Source organism: Delphinapterus leucas, chromosome 1, assembly GCF_059928025.1.
Source record: "Delphinapterus leucas isolate spDelLeu-1000000601 "Yukka" chromosome 1, BTC_Dleu_Yukka2, whole genome shotgun sequence".
NCBI lineage: Eukaryota > Metazoa > Chordata > Mammalia > Artiodactyla > Monodontidae > Delphinapterus > Delphinapterus leucas.
Window position 1 is genome coordinate 30,890,651 of NC_143129.1, and position 18,391 is coordinate 30,909,041.

General features: G+C 36.4%; 1 protein-coding gene across 1 annotated transcript in view; it reads left to right on the forward strand.

Annotated features, from left to right (window-relative positions):
• SMYD3 (SET and MYND domain containing 3) overlaps window positions 1-18,391 on the forward strand; it is a 714,413-nt gene that overhangs the window by 133,096 nt on the left and 562,926 nt on the right. The gene's annotated exons all lie outside the window — the stretch shown is intronic.

Below are 18,391 nucleotides of genomic sequence, written 5' to 3' on the forward strand. Positions count from 1 at the left end.
GAATTCAAGGTAGGCAAATAAAGGAAAACAAAAGCAACTTTATGTTCCAGGCCGTGTGTATGGCTCTCCAGCACAAATCTTTCTGACCCTACAACCTTTTGGCTTGGACTGTGACTCATCCAGCCAGCTCTGTAGTCTCACTCTTCTAGAAATTGTCCTTCAGTCAGGGATGAAGTAAAAAAAAAGTCGTGTAGTCCCAGGATTACCCTTAATCAACCACAAGTAGAGTAAATTGACCTTGATTTATCAGCAGTCTGCCATGTGAAGATTTGGGGTGTTTTTTTCAATGGTGAATCTTTATGAAGACATAGGATAGAATTGGGTGTCAGCTGAGCAAATGAGAGAACTTCATTTTTTTTCTGTCTGTAACAATTTTCTACGGCTACTGTGCAATTCATAATAAAATGTAAGTATGCATTCAAAATTTATTTCCATAATTTTAAATTATTGACTGCTACTGCTAGCCCAGGGATCACACAGCCTGGGTGACTGTGTGAATAGAGAAAAATCTCTTTTGGTAAACAGGGGCTGGAAATCGGCATTGCTCTTTGCAGGTGACTGTTATTCTTGTTCATGTTTTATTTAGGTGTTTAGCAGTGCCATTTGAGTTTTTAATTAAAGTTGTGCCTGCGCTTCAATTGTTTATGAAGCCTCACATAGATTTAATCATCAGAACAGCTTGATGAGGATTTGCAAAGGTGAGCTTTATCGCTTCACACCGCGGCTTCTAGTCTCTATCTAGAATGTGAAGGGAGCATTGATTCATAAGAACATTACAAATAGCTCAATGATCGTTGGAGTATATTGAGTAGAGAATGAAATGTGGAAGTCTATTACAGATACTCTGTCTCTATTAACCTTTCCAACCTTCCATTTAGTTTGATGGATAGAGGGATTTGTGCCCTGAAATCACAGAGGTATCACGTGCTCAGATGTGGGATCATCTTTAAGATGGTGTTGTTAATCATTTTAGCACATCAGGACTCAGTTTAAGTGGTTTTGAACAGTTTTGCTCCACATTTCATAAATTTGGAAAATAAGTAATCAGCAAATGTAATCTTAAATTTACTCAATAGGATGAATAAACATCTGTATTTTGATATGTTAACTCCATATATATTGAATTAATGTTCCTATGATTACAATAAAAATATTGGAATTCTGTTTTTGCCATTCTGTTGGAAAAAGAAAGGATGGATGAAGGTAGTATGTATTGCTTAGAGAGGTTATTTTATCATAGGCTAGAATGCATTATAATAATAATATAATACATTTCTGGGCTTTAAAAATAGTATTACTGGGATGTTTTAAAACTTTATATGGTTATTACATACCTTATTTTTAGATTTTAATATTATCAGTGTTTTCCATTTTAATGGCTCTTCTTGGTTACCTAGAAATGTTTTTTTTAGCTTTTAAAGTGATCATTGAATTAATCTAAGAAAATATAAGTCTTAAGATACTGTGATATTCAGCTGTCCCAAACACTTTTTAAAAAGATAGTATCATATTCACTATTTACAGTTTTTTTTGATTTACAAATTTCAGATTTTGGGAAATTTATGAATTTCAGGTGTTTCTGAAAAAGGGCAATGATGGGAATAGTCATTTCTTTCCATGTGAATGTTTTTATTTTTCAGTACTTTCCAAAGAATACATGCACAGATACCATGTAATTCGTAGTCCTTTTTGTTTTTTTTCCTGCCCAGGATAACTAAATGAATAAAGTTAGTGTATTAGGTCTTTTATTACATGGCTAGTATTGTTTGTTTTGCTTTGTTTTTAAAAAAAAAAAAAAAGTCTTAAGTTTTCCATCGCAACCGCAGTAGGTTGAAAGGGGCAAGAATTTGGAAGTGGCTAGGAATCTATACTGTATCAATATTAGAAGTCACAAAATAGCACAATTAATGACTAATGTCAACCATGTTATTGTTTCTTAAAGTTACCTAAATACCTCAAGGACTTTTAGGAAATGGATTTGAAATGAAAAGTTGAAGTGCAAGTCATTGCTAGTGTAGCTGCAAAGCTTATTTATAAAAAGCACTTAACATACTGTGCTTTAGTTCCTTGTTAAATTATTTTCCAGCTTAAGATGAAGCTTTGTGAAGGCAGGTACTGTTTCTGCTTTGTTCTGTGCTTATTCCTCACTGCCTAAATGGTATCTGGCTTAATAAATAATTGTTAGATGAATAAATGAATGAGTGACTTCTTAAACTGATGACATATGTTAAAATTAGTCACTTAGCAATTGAACATGTTTTTTTAGGATTATGTACCTTAAATATATAGCTTTTTTTTTGTGGTACACGGGCCTCTCACTGTTGTGGCCTCTCCCGTTGTGGAGCACAGGCTCCGGACGCGCGGGCTCAGCGGCCATGGCTCACGGGCCCAGCTGCTCCGCGGCATGTGGGATCTTCCCGGACCGGGGCACGAACCCGTGTCCCCTGCATGGGCAGGCGGACTCTCAACCACTGTGCCACCAGGGAAGCCCAATATATAGCTTTTGATCTTAGAGGAGTTTCTTTGCCTTTTATTTCTTTTAAAAAAGTAATCTAAGGGGATAAAAGGCAAAGATGAAAATTGTTGCTTAAAAATATGACTGTAATTTCAGTGAGTTTGTTGAATGGCTTTTTAAAATTATTTTTTATTGATGTATAGTTGACTTACAATACTATATTAGTTTTGTTGAATGGCTTATTACTGTCAGAGTTTTTAATACTTGGATGCCATGAGAGCATTATATAAATTAATAATTAAAATGTACTGATTTGTGGATCAGAATCTTTCATTTCTATCCTTGAATTTTATGTTTCTAAACACAAATAATTTTTTCCTTTTTTTAAAAAATTTTATTGGGGTATAGTTGATTTACAATGTTGTGATAGTTTCAGGTGTACAGCAAAGTGAATGTTATACATATATCTACTCTTTTTAGATTCTTTTCCCATATAGGCCTTTACAGAGTATTGAGTAGAGTTCCCTGTGCTATATAGTAGGTCCTTATTAGTTATCTATTTTATATAGATAAATATGTATATCTATATAAAATAGATAATAGTTATCTAAATAGATAACAGTATCTATATTTTATATAGATATAAATATCTATATTTTATATAGATATAAAATATCTTTTTATATAGATAATAAAATATATATTTTATATAGATATAAAATATCTATATTTTATATAGATATAAAATATATTTTATATAGATATATAGTAGTGTGTATGTGTCAACCCCAATCTTCCAATTTATCCCTCTCCCCCTTACCCTCTGGTAAACATAAGTTTATTTTCTACATCTGTAACTTTATTTTGTTTTTGTATATAAGTTCATTTGTAGCCCTTTTTGAGATTCCACATATAAACAATATCATATGGTATTTGTCTTTCTCTGTCTGACTTACTTCACTCAGTATGACAATCTCTAGGTCTATCCCTGTTGCTGCAAATGGCATTATTTTGTCCTTCTTTATGGCTGAGTAATATTCCGTTGTATATATATACCACGTCGTCTTTATCTGTTTCTCTGTTGATGGACATTTAGGCTGCTTCCATGTCCTGGCTATTGCAGATAGTGCTGCAGTGAACACTGGGGTGCATGTATCTTTTTGAATTATGATTTCCTCCAGATATATATGCCCAGGAGTGGGATTGCTGGATGATGTGGTAGCTCTATTTTTAGTTTTTTAAGGAACCTCCATACTGTTCTCCATACTGGCTCTACCAGTTTACATTCCAACCAACAGTGCATGAAGGTTCCCTTTTCTCCACACCCTCTCCAGCATTTTATTGTTTGTAGATTTTTTGATGACGGCCATTCTGACTGGTGTGAGGTGATACCTCATTGTAGTTTTGATTTGCATTTCTCTAATAATTAGTGATGTTGAGCATCTTTTCATGTGCTTTTTAGCCATCTGTATGTCTTCTTTGGAGAAATATCTAGTTAGATCTTCTGCCCGTTTCTTAATTGGGTTGTTAGTTTTTTTGATATTGAGCTGCATGTGCTGTTTGTATATTTTAGAGATAAATCCCTTATCGGTTGCTTCGTTTGCAAATATTTTCTCCTGTTCTGAGGGTTGTCATTTCGTTTTGTTTATGGTTTTCTTTGCTGTGCAAAAGCTTTTAAGTTTAATTAGGTCCCATTTGTTTATTTTTGTTTTTATTTTCATTACTCTAGGAGGTGGATCAAAAAAGATCTTGCTGTGATTTATGTTAGAGAGTGTTCTGCCTATGTTTTTCTCTATGAGTTTTATAGTATCCGGCCTTACATTGAGGTCTTTAACCCATAAACACAAATAATTTTAAAGTTGATGTTAATACATCTTATTTATGGACATGGAATGTCTCATATCTTGTCTCTATAATAAAGTTTACAGGATGACATATTGCTATAAATGCATAAATGACTTTATAGCCTGGTAGGATATAAGATCTTAGGGGTAGGTGTCTGTCTTTCTCATCTTTTTTTCTCTTTCCCAGTACCATTTTTAATGGTAGTTTATTTAAATATGTGTATGTGTATAATTGAAATCACAAGAGAAAATCTACACCCATCTCAAGATTACTCCTTTATGGTATGACTGGGTATGCTAGGCAGTTGACCATGTGTGAATCAGCCTTTTAGGAATAGTAGCAAGAGTGCTGGGTATTAGATCTAGTTTGATTCCATCTATTTTATACAGCTGTGTCCAGACTGAATTCTCCATTTCCTTGGCTTCTGAGAGTGATCTCACCTGTTTTTCTTCCTCCCTTGTGCATATCTCATTCTCAGTTTTTGTTTTCTGTTCTCCTGCTCCTTTTGGCTTCTGCTTATCTAATTAACCTCAGCCCCCAGTGTCCCCCTGTTTATGCTCTGTGCGGCAGTCATTCTAGGCTAGTTATGATTCTGTGAATGGACTGTGCTCTTTCATGCCACTGTACTTTTGCACATGCTTTTCCTGATGCCTGGAGTATCCTCCTTTTTCTTGTCAGCCTGCTGGAGAACCTTACCGATCCTTTAGGAACCATGTCAAGTATTTGATTTATAAAGTTTTCTTTTCTTTTTTTCAATAAATTTATTTATTTTTATTTTTATTTATTTTTGGCTGTGTTGGGTCTTCGTTGCTGCATGCGGGCTTTCTCTAGTTGTGGTGAGTGGGGGCTACTCTTTGTTGCGGTGTGCAGGCTTCTCATTGTGGTGGCTTCTCTTGTTGCAGAGCGTGCGCTCTAGGCACGTGGGCTTCAATAGTTGTGGCACGTGGGCTGAGTAGTTGTGGCTCGTAGGCTCTAGAGTGCAGGCTCAGTAGTTCTGGCGCACGGGCTTAGTTGCTTCACGGCATGTGGGATCTTCCTGGACCAGGGCTCAAACCTATGTCCCCTGCATTGGCAGGTGGATTCTTAACCACTGTGCCACCAGGGAGGCCCTGTAAAGCTTTTCTTAAGCAGAGTTCATTGCCACTGCACCTTGTACATACCGCTGTTATAACTTTTATCATACCTTTAACAGTTGTTTATATATATATTTTCCCTACTAGATCATGAGCTTCTTAGGGGCCTGGCAATAATAAACATTTATTATTTTTGATAATGGATAAGTGAGGGATTTAGGGCTTGTGCTAGAATAGCTCCTATCTTCTGAGACAGTTTTCTAGCACAGACAGCAAAGGAATCAACCATCTCACGTAGTCAGGAAGATGACAGAGCTAGTATATGATTGGACTATGTCCTAAAAATTCATGGTCCAACAGGCAGATAAGAAATTGAACAGTTTTCCCAAGAGAGCACAAATTCTAAGGATTCCTAGCAATCTCTGGAAAATTGAGGTCACAGTGACACACTTTTTACTTTGTCTTAAGCCACACTTTGCAAAGAAATATTATTACTATCCAGTTATTCACTTGGCTAAGTACAGTTTTTATACTTGCTGACTGTATGAAAGCTTTGGTTATCTTATAAATATCAAAATAAACTGAGATTGCATAATAGTTTATTCTTTGGTTTTATGAAAGCTATCCTGAATTAGTCCAATATGCACAAAATATTCATATATGATGATGACATTAATCCAATTCTAATTCAGAAGCTTCCTGATGATCCATATAGGGTAATAAAGAGGAGCAGAAGCTCAGAGGGCTTTATAGTTCGAGGTGTAATTAGTAAGTGAGCCTGTGCAAACCATCACTTTTGAATAATAAATAATTAACTAGCTGAGAAGGTAAAACTAAAATTTCTAAAGAGTATAGGATTGAGAAAAATGGAGACATGCTGTATCATTGAGATACAGGTACAAAAATCCCTGTAACGCCTGATTTGCAGAAGACAGTATGTCTCTATGAAATAGATGCATTAAAAGCAACTCCTACTTTTATCTCAATCTTAAAGTGAATGATATTTTCCTAAGGCTCCCCAGTATTTTGGGGTGTGTTCCTAAGGCTCCCTCCATGGTGAGGTACAGTAACCCTCACTGCCACACAGACCCTTCACCAAGCTCTTATTTGCACCAGACATCTTCCTTTTTCCTGGTAGATCGGGGTCCCCAATCCCCGAGCCATGGACCGGTACTGGTCCGCGGCCTGTTAGGAACTGGGCCCCACAGCAGGAGGTCAGTGGTGGGGGAGCGAGCAAAGCTTCACCTGCCGTTCCCCATCGCTCACATTACCGCCTGCACCATCCCCCCCCGCCCCCTCCTGCCAGTGGAAAAATTGTCTTCCATGAAACCGGTCCCTAGTGCCAAAAAGGTTGGGGACTGTAGTGATAGACTGCCTCATACATTTTGCTTACTTTGTACTTTTAAAATCAGGTTTAAAAGATCCTCTACCCTCTCATGTACTTGACGTAGGTGTCTTGACATCTGCAGGCTCTGGGCATGTGATGTCCTTGCTCATACTTTTCAGGTGGTGGCAGAACACAGAGCCAGTGATAGCGGCCCCCTTCCCTGCCTCATGGCGGTGGTCCCCGTTGAAGGGGTGATGCACGTGGTCCATTTGTGAAAATGGGGGAACTTGTCAAAGGCACACTGACAGCCAGTGCTTTGGCTCTGTCTACTTGTAGAGAAACCCTCAGGGCAATCACATGACTCTGAAAAGAGTAAATTTGTCTCCGGCTGAAAGGAAATAGAAAAAATCTTTCCCCGTAGGAATGTATGAGTGATGTTGGTATTGAGGTTGCTTATCTGGCCAATGTTGAACATTTCAGGGATGGAGAAAAATGACTTATCTCTATACATGTACTTGCATATATGTGTGGATTTGTATGGTAATATATTTAGTTGGTTTCATCTCAAACATTTATATTTTAAAATCCATGTTACTTGGTTATAGATTGTTTGCTTGGGGATAATGGTAGAAATTCAATCTTCTGTTTTGTTTTAAAATGGAGGGAGTTTGAACCCTTTTCTTCACGTTAAGGCTGTTTTCCCAGGTGGTTCTATCCAACAGGTGGCCAAATTGTCACTCTTACATGATAAAGAGTAGTTAAATTAATGAGTTGATTACTGCTGTTTATTGTTCAGTCTCTTTACAGCAATAGGATTTAGGCTTGAGTACTTGATACTGGTGGTTTCTTGTTTGGAGATATTCTAATCTCTACATCAAAAGACTGTGATGCAGTGAAGTTCAAAGCAGGATTCTAAAGGTTGGTAGCAATGATTGAGGCTTTGCATCTGCCAAGTAGCAGTCATTCTGGTGCTGTATGTTCATACTGCAAGGCCCCCTCTGTGGTGTTCTGACATCAGGTCTTGTCTGTGTAGTCAGGTTTGTGTACAGTGGGTTTAAACTTCCTTTCATTATGGAGAGGAGGTGCACGGGAGGGATCTCACAGTGTTTATTGGTTAGTACTAGCTGTTTGGATTCCATTCTTCAAGGAAATGAGTACTTCCTCAGTTTCCAGATGTGTTAGAGATCATTGGTTTCATCACTTACACACCTGTGTTATATGAGTTAGTTTGATTAATACTTTAGGTAAATGCTAAAAAGAGCAATCAAAATACAAATATCATTTGCCTACTAGTCTAACCCCCTCCCTGAAGAACACAGGATAACATTTTGAGGATATGACACTAGGGAGGAATAATATAACTGTTTAAATTTCCCTTGTTTTCTGTTTATATGAAATAAGTATAACTAAAACTAAGAAAAACAGAATCCATATGGAAAAATCATCTTCTTTCAACAGCTAAAGCTAGCTTTCATTTTTTACCATAGGATGTCACCAAAGTACAGAAAGGAGTTAGAAATAATTTTCCTTTAGATTTTTTTATATCATAAATTTTGTTCTTATGCTACTTAACTTTTTTAAAAAATATTACATTAATAGAAAAATGCTTATATTAAAATTTATTGCTTTGGCTTAGATATTTAGATGCAGTCCTTTTTTGAAGATGAGCTAAGTATAATGCTTCTGTTTTGAACTTTGTGAAGTATGCAGGTATCCAGAGCACAGAATCAGGCTGCCTGGGTTCAAATTCTGGCTCTGCCGGTTAATAACCATATAATAATAGGTGAGTTAATTTTTTTTAAGTTAGTGCTTTTAAAATATGCAATTCACATGCTATACAGTTTGCCCATTTAAATTGTACAGTTCAGTCTTTTTCAATATATTCTCAGAGTTGTGCAACCATCACCAATTTTAGAACAGTTTTGTTCCCCCTAAAAGAAAATCTTTAACCATTAGCTGTCACTCCATATTCTGGTGTATCATATGGTAATTCTATGTTTAATATTTTGAGGAACTACCAAATTGTTTCCAAAGCGATGCACCATTTTACATTCCCACCTTTAATGTGTGACAGTTCTAATTTTTCCTCATCCTTGACAACACTTTTTTTTTAAAATACAGCAGATTTTTATTAGTTATCTATTTTATACCTATTAGTGTATACATGTCAATCCCAATCTCCCAATTCATCATACCACACCCCCCCCCCGGGGTTTTCCCACCTTGGTGTCCATATGTTTCTTCTCTACATCTGTGTCTCTATTTCTGCCTTGCAAAATGGTTCATCTGTACCATTTTTCTAGATTCCACATATATGCATTAATATATGATACTTGTTTTTCTCTTTCTGACTTAGTTCACTCTGTATGACAGTCTCTAGGTCCATCCATGTCTCTACAAATGACCCAATGTTGTTCCTTTTTATGGCTGAGTAATATTCCATTGTATATATGTACCACATCTTCTTTATCCATTCGTCTGTCTGTGGGCATTTAGGTTGCTTCCATATCCTGGCTATTGTAAATAGTGCTGCAATGAACATTGAGGTGTGTGTGTCTTTTTGAATTATGGTTTTCTCTGGGTATATGCCCAGTAGTGGGATTGCTGGGTCATATGGTAATTCTATTTTTAGTTTTTTAAGGAATCTCCATACTACTCTCCATAGTGGCTGTATCAGTTTACATTCCCACCAACATGCAAGAGGTTTCCCTTTTCTCCACATCCTCACCAGCATTTGTTGTTTGTAGATTTTCTTATGATGCCCATTCTAACCGGTGTGAGGTGATACCTCATTTTAGTTTTGATTTGCATTTCTCTAATAATTAGTAATGTCGAGCAGCTTTTCATGTGCATCTTGGCCATCTGTATGTCTTCTTTGGAGAAATATCTATTTAGGTCTTCTGCCCAGTTTTTTTTTTTTTTTTTTTTTTGTGGTACATGGGCCTCTCACTGTTGTGGCCTCTCCCATTGCAGAGTACAGGCTCCAGACGCGCAGGCTCAGCGGCCATGGCTCTCGGGCCTAGCCGCTCCGCGGCATGTGGGATCCTCCCAGGCCAGGGCACGAACCCGTGTCCCGTACATCGACAGGTGGACTCGCAACCACTGCGCCACCCTTCTGCCCACTTTTTAATTGGGTTGTTTGTTTTTTAATATTGAGCTGCATGAGCTGTTTATATATTTTGGAGCTTAATCCTTCATCCATTGATTCGTTTGCAAATATTTTATCCCATTCTGAGGGTTGTCTTTTTGTCTTGTTTATAGTTTCCTTTGCTGTGCAAAAGCTTTTAAGTTTCATTACGTCCCATTTGCCATTTGTTTATTTTTGTTTTTATTTCCATTACTCTAGGAGGTGGGTCAAAAAAGATTGTACTGTGATTTATGTCAAAAAGTGTTCTTCCTATGTTTTCCTCTAAGAGTTTTATAGTGTCCGGTCTTACATTTACGTCTCTAATCCATTTGGAGTTTATTTTTGTGTATGGTGTTAGGGAGTGTTCTAATTTTGTTCTTTTACATGTAGCTGTCCAGTTTTCCCAGCACCACTTATTGAAGAGACTGTCTTTTTCTCCATTGTATATCCTTGCCTCCTTTGTCATAGTTTAGTTGACCATAGGTGCATGGGTTTATCTCTGGGCTTTCTATCCTGTTCCATTGATCTATATTTTTTTGTGCCAGTACCATATTGTCTTGATTACTGTAGTTTTGTGGTGTAGTCTGAAGTCAGGGAGTCTGATTCCTCCAGTTCCGTTTTTTTCCCTCAAGATTGTTTTGGATATCTGGGGTCTTTTGTGTCTCCATACAAATTTTAAGATTTTTCTTCTAGTTCTGTAAAAAAAATGCCATTGGTAATTTGGTAGGAATTGCATGGAATCTGTAGATTGCTTTTGGTACTATAGTCATTTGAACAACATTGATTCTTCCAATCAAAGAACATGGTATATCGCTCCATCTGTTTGTATCATCTTTAATTTCTTTCATGAGTGTCTTATAGTTTTCTGAGTACAGGTCTTTTACCTCCTTAGGTAGGTTTATTCCTAGGTATTTTATTCTTTTTGTTGCAATGGTGAATGGGATTGCTTCCTTAATTTCTCTTTCTGATCTTTTGTTGTTAGTGTATAGGAATGCAAGAGATTTCTGTGCATTAATTTTGTATCCTGCAACTTTACCAAATTCATTGATTAGCCTTAGTTGTTTTCTGGTGGCATCTTTAGGATTATCTATGTATAGTATCATGTCATCTGCAAACAGTGACAGTTTTACTTCTTTTCCAATTTGTATCTTTTTATTTCTTTTTCTTCTCTGATTGCTTTGGCTAAGACTTCCAAAACTATGTTGAATAATAGTGATGAGTGTGGACATCCTTATCTTGTTCCTGATCGTAGAGGAAATGCTTTCAGTTTTTCACCATTGAGAGTGCTGTTGGCTGTGGGTTTGTCATATATGGCCTTTATTATGTTGAGGTAGATTCCCTCTCTGCCCACTTTCTGGAGAGTTTTTATCATAAATGGATGTTGAATTTTGTCAAAAGCTTTTTCTGCATCTATTGAGATGATCATATGGTTTTTATTCTTCAATTTGTTAATGTGGTGTATCCCATGGATTGATTTGTGTTTATTGAAGAATCCTTGCATTCCTGGGATAAATCCCACTTGATCATGGTGTATGATCCTTTTAATGTGTTGTTGGATTCTGTTTGCTAGTATTATGTTGAGGATTTTTGCATCTATATTCATCAGTGATATTGGTCTGTAATTTTCTTTTTTTGTAGTATCTTTGTCTGGTTTGGTATCAGGGTGATGGTGGCCACTTTGAATGAGTTTAGGAATATTCCTTCCTCTGCATATTTTGGAAGAGTTTGAGAAAGATGAATGATAGCTCTTCTCTAAATGTTTGATAGAATTCACCTGTGAAGCCATCTGGTCCTGGACTTTTGTTTGTTGGAAGATTTTTAATCACAGTTTCAGTTTCTTTACCTGTGATTGGTCTGTTCATATTTTCTATTTCCTCCTGGTTCAGTCTTGGAAGGTTATACCTCTCTAAGAATTTGTCCATTTCTTCCAGGTTGTCCATTTTATTGGCATAGAGTTGCTTGCAGTGCTCTCTTAGGATGCTTTGTATTTCTGCAGTGTCTGTTGTAACTTCTCCTTTTTCGTTTCTAATTTTATTGATTTGAGTCCTCTCCCTCTTCTTCTTGATGACTCTGGCTAATGGTTTATCAATTTTGTTTATCTTCACAAAGAACCAGCTTTTAGTTTCATTGATCCTTGCTCTTGTTTTCTTTGCTTCTATTTCATTTATTTCTGCTCTGATCTTTATGATTTCTTTCCTTCTGGTAACTTTAGATTTTGTTTGTTCTTCTTTCTCTAGTTCCTTTAGGTGTAAGGTTAGATTGTTTATTTGAGATTTTTCTTGTTTCTTGAGTTAGGATCATAGTGCTATAGACTTCCCTCCTAGAACTGCTTTTGCTGCATCCCATAGGTTTTGGATCGTCATGTTTTCATTGTTGTTTGTCTCTAGGTATTTTTTTATTTCTTTTTTGTTTTCTTCAGTCACCTCTTGTTTATTTAGTAATGTATTGTTTAGCCTCCATGTGTTTGTGTTTTTTATGTATTTTCCCCTGTAATTCATTTCTAATCTCATAGCGTTGTGGTCAGAAAAGATACTTGATATGATTTCAGTTTTCTTAAATTTACTGAGGCTTGATTTTTGACCCAAGGTGTGATCTGTCCTGGAGAATGTTCTGTGTCCACTTGAGAAGAAAGTGTTAACTGCTTTTTTAGGATGGAATGTCCTATAAATATCAATTAAATCTTTCTGGTCTATTGTGTCATTTAAAGCTTGTGTTTCCTTGTTAATTTTCTGTTTGGATGATCTGTCCATTGGTGAAAGTGAGATGTTAAAGTCCCCCACTATTATTGTGTTACTGTCGATTTCCCCTTTTATAGCTCTCAGCATTTGCCTTATGTATTGTGGTGCTCCTATGTTGGGTGCATATATATTTATAATTTTTATATCTTCTTCTTGGATTGATCCCCTGATTGTTATGTAATGTCCTTCCTTGTCTCTTGTAACATTCTTTATTTTAAAGTCTATTTTATCTGATATGAGTACTGCTACTCCAGCTTTGTTTTGATTTCTATTTGCATAGAATATCTTTTTCCATCCCCTCACTTTCAGTCTGTATGTGTCCCTAGGTCTGAAGTGGATGTCTTGTAGACAGCATATATATGGATCTTGTTTTTTATCCATTCAGCAAGCCTGTGTCTTTTGATTGGAGTATTTCATGCATTCACATTTAAGGTAGTTATCGACATGGATGTTCCTGTTACCATTTTCTTAATTTTTTGGGGTATGTGTTTGTAGGTCCTTTTCTTCTCTTTTGTTTCCTACTTAGAGAAATTCCTTTAGCATTTGTTGTAGAGCTGGTTTGGTGGTGCTGAATTCTCTTACCTTTTGATTTTTATGTCAAATCTGAATGAGATCCTTGCCGGGTAGATTAATCTTGATTGTAGGTTTTTCCCTTTCATCACTTTAAATATATCGTGCCACTCCCTTCTGGCTTGTAGAGTTTCTGCTGAGAAATCAGCTGTTAACCTTATGGGAGTTCCCATGTATGTTATTTGTCATTTTTCCTTTGTTGCTTTTAATAATTTTTGTTTTTCTTTTTTTTTTCACACACACACACTGTATTTTATTTTTACAAGACAGAAATACACTGACACCAAGCTTTGTAAATGGATGACCACAACAAAAGCAACAATGATTGCAATTACCAAACATGAAACACACTCATACTATGTCATAATATTGACATTCAGTCCAGTAATCCTCCACTGTAACAGCTCCTTTACTTTGCAGTGTAAATTGATTTGTATATTTTTTTCCTCTGAGTCCTCGTTGGATTTTTTTTTTTATTATTCAAACAGAAAGTCACAAAAATTATAATCATCCTCATCAGTTCACTCAGTCCCATGTAATTAATTTTTTTTCATCTTGATCTTTTGTTAGCACTTTTATGAATTCATCAGTTTTCCATTAGAGTTCAGAAAATGCTTATTCATTCAGTTCAGCAGTATAGTCAGTTACCAGAAACCTGTACTTGTCGGAGTCTTTTCCGTGAATTCCTTGAAGGTGAAACCCTTTTATAGGAACATTTTTGCAAAAGCATCAGAGTACACCCAGAACTGTCTGTAAATGACAAAAGACTTAAAAATGACCACGGTTAAAGATTTGATGGAAGTTCATAATAATGCAATTGACAAGGAAAGTTACTGATTTCTGAGATATACATTTTAAAGTAATAACTAGAATTATGACTTATAACATTATACCAGAACATATAAGATTTTTAGAAATTTCATGTAATGTCTGAAACATTTATATTAACATATTTCCATACAGATAACCCAAAGAAAGTTTAGTGTTAGTTGTGTTTTTGATTGTTTGCTTATACTGAAGGTTCTTATTAGTCATCAGTTTTATACACATCACTGTATACATGTCAATCCCAATCGCCCAATTCAGCACACCACCACCCCCACCCTACCGCAGTTTTCCCCCCTTGGTGTCCATACATTTGTTGTCTATGTCTGTGTCTCAACTTCTGCCCTGCACACCAGTTCATCTGTACCATTTTTCTAGGTTCCACATACTTGCGTTAATATACGTTATTTCTTTGTCTTTAATTGTTGTCAACTTGATTACTATGTGTCTCGGCGTGTTTCTCCTTGGGTTTATCCTGCCTGGGACTCTCTGCACTTTCTGACTTGGGTGGCTGTTTCTTTTCCCGTGTTAGGGAAGTTTTCGTCCACAATCTCTTTATATATTATCTTGTGTCCTTTCTCTCTCTGTTCTCTTTCTGGGACCCCTATAATGTGATTGTTGGTGCATTTAATGTTGTCCCAGAGGTCTCTTAGGCTGTCTTCACTTCTTTTCATTTTTTTTTTTCTCAGTCTGTTCCGTGGCTGTGAATTCCACCATTCTGTCTTCCAGGTCACTTATCCATTCTTCTGCCTCAGTTATTCTGCTACTGATTCCTTCTAGTGTGTTTTTCATTTCACTTATTGTATTGTTCATCTCTGTTTGTTTGTTCTTTAATTCTTCTAGGTGTTTGTTCTTTAATTTTTCTAGGTCCTTGTTAAAGATTTCTTGCATCTTCTCGATCTTTGCCTCCATTCTTTTTCCAAGGTCCTGGATCATCTTCACTGTCATTATTCTGAATTCTTTTTCTGGAAGGTTACCTATCTCCACTTTGTTTGGTTATTTTTCTGGGGTTTTATCTTGTTCCTTCACCTGGTACGTAGTCCCCTGCCTTTTCATTTTGTTTGTCTTTCTGTGAATGTGGTTTTCGTTCCACAGGCTGCAGGATTGTAGTTCTTCTTGCTTCTACTGTCTGCCCTCTGGTCAACAACAATTGTTTATTGTCTGCTTTTTGATTATATCCATCCTGGTGTTTGAAGTGGTATAGCATTGTGGTTTTGATTAATATTTCTCTCCGTGATGATTAATGATGTTCAGCATCTCTTCATATGCTTTTTGGCTATTTGTATATCTTCTTTGGAGAAATGTCCATTTATTTTAATTGAGTTTTTTGTTGACCCTTCTCTAAAGTGGTGGCAAAACTAGTACCTTACTAATGGAGTTATTTTGAGGTAAATGAATTAATATATGCGAACTGCCTAGAGCAGTGCTTAACACATACTAAATGTTCCTTTATGTTGGTTATTATTATTGTTATCACTTATAACAATTTCTTCATGTGCTACATGCTTCCTAGTGACTCTATTTTAACTTCTCTGAGGGAATTGTGAAAAATAACCTTGATCTTAAACTCCCAATTCTACCAACACTGGTCTTTGCTACATATGTTCAGTTTTTCATTTGTTTAGCAAGCATTTATTGAACACCTATTATGGGTCATAGTTTTTGAAAGAATTAGAAAATGCAAAGAAAAAATATGATGGTTCTTATTTTCAGAAAGTCTGGAGAGAGAGATACCAAAATGATAATTGTAGAGTAATGAGTGCTTTAATAGAGGTGTGCAAGCTGTGGTGAGAGCCTAGGATTCAGTAAAGGCTTTATAGCCAACCTGAAATTTGAAGGATGAGTTGGGTCATGCACAATGTTGTGGTCACTGTTCTGGGTGTTGCAAGTGTATGTTTAAATGCATAGTAAGATGAGAATTATAGGGCTGCTCCGCTATGCAATGCTGAGACGCAGTGGAAGTGTAGTATCAGCAGGAAAGCGAAACACCTTTCTTACTTCTGAACCTTCAATGCTCAGAACATTCTTGTTGTTCCCCTTCTTAACATGTCCAGATTTTCATTATGAAATGTCTTTCTTTTCATTATGAAATATCTTTCTTTGTCTCTAGTAATATTCTTGTCTTAAAGACTATTTAATATAGTTGCCACTGCACTCTTGTGGTTACTGATTTGTTTTGTTTTTAGCCTGTTTGTATCTGAATGTATAGTGTATCTTCTCTAGATAGCATACAGTTTGATCTTGCTTTTTCTTTATGCAGTCTGACAGTAGTTCCCTGTAGATTTAAATGTTTATTAGTTCATTCACATTAATGTAATATTTGATGTAATTGAGTTTATGTCTGTCATTATGCTGTTTGTTTTCTGTGGGTCTCATCTTTTTTATTCCTCTGTCCTTTGTTACTGTCTTCTTTTTTTTAAGTAAATGTATTTTGAGTGTACCATTTTAATTTGCTAATTTTTTTTAAAATTTGCTAATTTTTAAAAGTCATCTTTTTTGGATTATTTCTTCTGGTGATGGCTCTGGGGCTGCTTTGTCCAATGCCATAGCCACTAGCCACCTGTGGCTGGTGTGCACTCGAAATGTGGCAAGTCTGAATTGATATATGCTAACGTGAAATACAAACTGGGTTTCAGCAACGTAGTATGAAATGCAGAAAGTAAAATATCTCATTGATAATTTTTATATTGATTATATAAATAAGCCTCTAGCAGATTTTGAAAAATAAATGCTTTCCAACTTGTTATCTGCTTTTGGTTTATTTTCAGTACTCAGAAATGTTGTAATTTTTAGTATAATTTTGTCCGATTTTATACTTGTTCTGTGTAGCGTTGAATTACTGGCTTCCTCACGTAGCCATAACTAGAAGTTTCTCCAGAACTGTTACTTTTCCTTCAGGTTTTTCTTTTTCTGAGGAGACTTCCCTGTCTCATACTACTTCTCTGCTTTAGATCTCTCTGCTATGTGTTCTGGTAACATCCAGTACTTCTTTTCATTGTCAGATTAATTGTTGCTTTATGCTAGATTGTAAACTCCAGGAGGCAGGTACCTTTTTAAATATTGTATTTCTCTTGCATACACGGTGTCTGGCACATAGTAGCAGAATTTGTTGAATGAATTTATGTTTTCCTAGCATTTGAGTCTGGTTTGATAATATGTTAACTTAAATTTTGTTGAGGATAATTTGGAAGATAGTAAGAACTGCCCTTTATGAAAGACCAAGTATGAGGCTACTTACTACATTAAATGTTTTGCATATATTATTAATTTTACTTCTTAAAGTTAGCAGTATTGTCTCCGTGTTATAGACAAGGAGTAGGAAGTTGAAAAAACTAACTGAATTATCCTAAATCATATAAGTATTAAGTGTGGAGCCAGATTCTAATCAAGAGTCTGATGCCCTTACTATATACTAAGTGCTGCAATACATTGCCTCACACAGTGTTTACAAGAGGTATTTATCCAGTGGTTTCTTTTTATTTAAAGGCAGCCTCTAAATGCTGATGGTAATTTCTGAGCACTGGTCCTTGGCATTGTGCCAGCCAATCTGCTTGCTCTACTCTGCACCTGCCTTCCTTATGGGTCCTTCGTGAAAGTCATGTAATGTGGGTAGTCCCCTGGTCACCAAGCCCCAAAGGATATTAATTTGCTAGTCAGTACCTCCAAGACTCTTGCTTATTGTGTGGTTCTGCTTCCATGTTCTGCCCAGAAAGAGTTGATCTTTCTGATACCAGTACAAGGATCCCCATAAAGGGATTGGGAATTATGTAATAACGTGGACAGTTCTTCCCATTAATTCTCTAGCTGAGCATATTCTATGTCCTCCGTAACACCAGTGACTTACTATTGCTTCTTTATCTACTCTAGCCCTCTTTGTTCCTCCTGCTTCCTAGATAAAAATTATTAAGCTATCCAGACAGTAAATTATCTCTGGTTCTTGACAACCTTGACTCCAGAACAGCCTTCCACTTCCTTGGCCAGTTGTCCCAAATCACCCAGCACAAACCCAGAGCCCATTCTGTGAGCCCCCTAAGCTCATTCTAACTCCCGCATAGAGATGCCCGGTTTCCCAAGACGTGCACCCTTCCTTGTGGCGAAGCCGATAAAGCTAACTGGCAGTCTTTGGGCACAACTTTACCCCCGCAAATGAGGTGTGGATGTTATTACTCTCTTGCTACTCACAGTATGGTCCATGGACAGGCGGCATCAGTATCATCTGGAACCTTGTTAGAAACGCAGAGAAGCCCCCTCCAGACCTAGTGAATTAGAATCTGCATTTTTAACAAGGTTCCCAGGTGGTTTCTCTGAAAAACACTATTCTGCTGGATTCCTGTTTCTACTGGTCCATGTCTGTTTTCTTTCTTGTTCATGGAGAATATTATACACAATTTGATGGGGGAGTGCTATTTGTACAGTGTTCTTCATTGAATC